We start from the raw sequence: 4,048 nt of genomic DNA, 5'->3' as shown, positions 1-4,048 counted from the left end.
GATGTAGGGGAAAGCCTGTGTGTCCAGGCAGAAGTTTGCTGCACGAGTGGTGCCTTCATGGAGAACAACTGCCAGGGCAGTGTGGAAGGGAAATATGGGGTCCAAGCCTCCACAAAGCATCCCCACTGGGGCACTTCCTAGTGATGCTCTGAGACGAGGGTCATTGTCCTCCAAATTCCAGAATGATAAATCCATTGACAGCTTCTACCATGCACTCAGAAAAGCCACAGACACTAAATACCAGCAAATGAAAGCAGCCAGGAGTGGGGCAGTACCCTGAAAAGCCAGAGGGATGAAGCTGCCCAAGGCCATGGGAGCCCACCTCTTGCATTAGTGTGACCTGGTTGTGAGAAATGAAGTCAAAGGAGATCATTTTGGAACTTTAAGGTTTAACACTATATTGGATTATAGACTTGCCTGGGGCTTATAGCCCCTTTGTTTTGGCCAATTTATCCCAATTGGAACAGGTGTGTTTTCCTGATGCCTGTACCCTCATTGTATCTAGAAAGTAACTAACTTGCTTTTGATTTTATTGGCTTATAAGTGGAAGGGACTTTCATGGTTTCAGATGAGACTTTGGATGTGGACTTTTGAGATAATGCTGGAATGAGCTAAGAATTTTGGGTGACTGCTGGAAAGAAATGATTGTGTTTTGAAACATGAGGACATGAGATTTGGGAGGGGCCGAGGCAGAATGATATGGTTTGGCTCTGTGTGCCCACCCAAATCTCATCTTGTACTATAATCTCATAATCCCCACATGTCAGGAGATGGAACCGGTGGGAGATAATTGAATCATGGGGGCATTTCCCCCATGCTGTTCTCGTGATAGTGAGTGAGTCTTTACAAAATCTGATGGTTTTATAAGCATCTGGCATTTCCCCTGCTAGCACTCATTCTCTCTCCTGCTTCCTTAAGAGATGCCTTCTATCATGATTGTAAGTTTCCTCTCCTTTCACAACTAACATCAGATTTTTTTACAAACCAGTACCATCTATTCTTCTGTTTTCTCTGTGTGTATTTTAAAATGGTCTTGGGCACCCACAAGACCATCCACCCCACAGGCAAATCTGCCTCTTTGCTTTCACTTCACAGGCCTTGTGACTTCTAAAAACACACTAATTAGAAGCCCAGTTCTGCCAGCTTCTTGTGACTTACCGTATGCTTTTTATTCATGCTGTGCCCCAGGGCTGAGTTTTCCTGTGGCTTTTGAAGCAGTGTGCTCCCATCATAGTATCTCACACTGGTCGTTTAAAGATCCTACTTAGTTTCCTTTATGAGCTATGTGTTAGCTCCCTTTTTGGAGGAGGGGAAATTGTTTCTTTTCCATTTGCAAGTTTTTCTCCCAAGTCCAAAGTCCTCTGGAGGTTACTTCTTTATGTCAAGAGGGCAAATAAACATTTCTCTCTCAAATCCAAGGCCTACTGTTTTTGCAAGCATATAAAGGCCTTCTGTGAGTATTCCTACAGCTTCCTCTCACTTCCTCCTGTAAGCGCCATTTCTCTAATCACTTCCAAACCCTTCTCAATATGTATCAGGACCTTCAGGGTCATATTCCAAGGGAAGGAATTCTAGCTCTTTTGCATCAGTTACCTGAAAAGTCATCTCCTCATTGATTTAAAGAACATGTGATACAAGATTATAAGAAAAGATATAAACATTTTGTTGCTAAAATGCTCCTTCAAAGAGTCACTGTAAGGTCATGGAGACAAGAATATAGGCTGGCCCAAGGCCTCAAGCACGAGAGACCCACAGGACAGAGAAGAAGTGTGGTCCCTGCCTAGCAGATTACCATATCAAAGATGAAGTCAAGGTGTCGTGTAAACAGTAAGACCAGTTTATTCCAGAACCTCATTTGGCAACGAATGTTATAAAGGGAAGAGATTTTATGTGACAAAGCATCCTATATGTTAAATCCTTGCCCTAAAGTAAAATGACTGGTTGTTTGAAAAGAAGGATGTTTAGGATAAGTCAGAAAGTCCAAGCATGTCATAGATGATCTGTGTAAGTCATAAAACATTCATGAAAGGAAATTTATTAACAATGTACAGTTTTAAAGGGTATTAGGTCTACTAAAAGCTTTAATGTCATAGATTGCTACTATGATCCTTAACTGTACAACTTGCCTGCTTTAAAGATAGGTAAGGCCTGGGAACATACAGAGTTAGCCATGACTCCTTGCAATGCTAGAAAACATCAGGCCTAACCTGCACTGTTGGGTTTCCTAGGCTCCAGACCTAGTACAAAATTAGAATCACTATTTACCAGGTTTTTCACCAAAAGTAAAAGTTGCTAAAAGTTAATAGTACAACATGTACTCAAGACTACTGCAAAAACAGTTTTACATGCAAGGTATGTAAGGAAACAAGAATGTGCTTTTAGCAAAACGTTATAAAAAGCCAGGAAATGTGAACTATTTTGCCTAGTTTAGAAGGATAAAGGATTGTTTTAAGTTAGATAGGATAAAGTTGAAAATTTAAGAAAGTTGTGGAAGGTTCATAAAAGATTAAACTTGTAAAAGAAATTCTGTGTGTGAACATATCAACTATAAAGAAGTATTACGCAGTTTTCTTCATAAATATAATATTTGAATGAAAGCACAACAGAGTTTTATTAGAGCAGGGGTGGCCAATCTTTTGGCTTCCTGGGCCACATTGAAAGAAGAAGCCTTGTGTTTGGCCACACACACACACAAAACTACTAACACTAATGTTAGCTGATGAGCTAAAAAAAAAATAAAGTCCCCCCCAAAATTATAATGTTTTTAAAAAGTTTATGAATTTGTGTTGGTTCACATTCAAAGATGTCTTGGGCCACATGCAGTACACAGGCCATGGGTTAGATAAGCTTGTATTAAAGCATTGAACATTTCATTAGAAAAATTGTAAAAAAAATTATAAAAGGTTTATGAGAATCTTACCTTATGCTCAAACTAATTAAGATTGGATATATTTATCTATAATGTTTTATCAAGAATTAGGTTTGACATCAATAGTACACTAATGCAGAGGTAAAATATGGCTTTTTTGGACAGTATTTTTATAAATGTGTTTTTGGCATATGCTAATAATTACAATTGTTATGTTAAATTATTGTGTGCCACAGAGGTAACAAATTTCTTTGTCAGTTATGCCTTTAACTGTGGCTGCCCTAAGACTTTTTGTCATCCACAGACAATTATTGTTTCATGTTAATCCTCTTTAAAAGAAGGTTTTATAATCTAAAGGACTCTAAAAGGTGCTCTTAAATGCACGTTTCTGATAACTTTGGATGTTGTGACATTAGAAAAGAGGAAAAACTTTCAGGACTCCCATCGATAGCTGAAATGTTTATGAATTCTAGCAATACTGTAGTTGACTACATGGACTGAACTAATAGAAGACTAAAATAATCCTTTTATGACTCTACTTAAAACGTTGCTAGTTCTTCATTTTTTTAAAGTGAAGAAAACTTTTGAGCTTTTTGCAGCTTTTAACAATTGAGTAAAGTATAATCCTATAAATAAAATTTGGAGCATATTTCTCTCTATCTGATTTCTCCAGAATTTGGAAACTATTTTTGAGTATTCTTAACTTATGGCAATATATTTATTTGCATAAGTGTGATAAGAATCTGTTTTCTGTGCTCACTTTGGCAGCATACATACTAAAATTGGAAGGATATATGGCCCCTGCACAAGGATGACATGCAAATTCATGAAGCATTCCATATTTTTTTAAAACAAGAATGTTTTCTTTTGCAAAAGGACACAATTGGAGAAACTGGTTATTTTACCAAGGCTTTGATTGGAATGGCATGCTTTCCTTTTAAGAAATACAATTTGACTTATATAGCCAATGAAAGCCTTTTGGGAAACTGACATCATACCTTGTCTATACAGTCCTTGCACAGAGTTCCTTACTTCTGGAAATAAAGAATGTAAATTTTCTCTTTTTTCTTTTTATTTTTTGAGACTGGTTCTGGGCAATAGAATGTAACTTTCTAACAAGCTGAGGAGCCCCATGTTGTCTTGACACCTCAAGTACAGAGGAATATATCCGACTTACAA

General features: G+C 37.6%; 1 pseudogene; it reads left to right on the top strand.

Moving 5' to 3' along the window:
* Positions 1-3,621: 3,621 nt before the first annotated feature.
* On the top strand, positions 3,622-3,715 carry LOC115834533 (annotated as a pseudogene).
* Positions 3,716-4,048: the final 333 nt, after the last annotated feature.

Source organism: Nomascus leucogenys, chromosome 3 (assembly GCF_006542625.1).
Source record: "Nomascus leucogenys isolate Asia chromosome 3, Asia_NLE_v1, whole genome shotgun sequence".
Classification (NCBI taxonomy): Eukaryota; Metazoa; Chordata; class Mammalia; order Primates; family Hylobatidae; genus Nomascus; species Nomascus leucogenys.
This window is presented reverse-complemented; position numbering and strand designations above follow the sequence as displayed.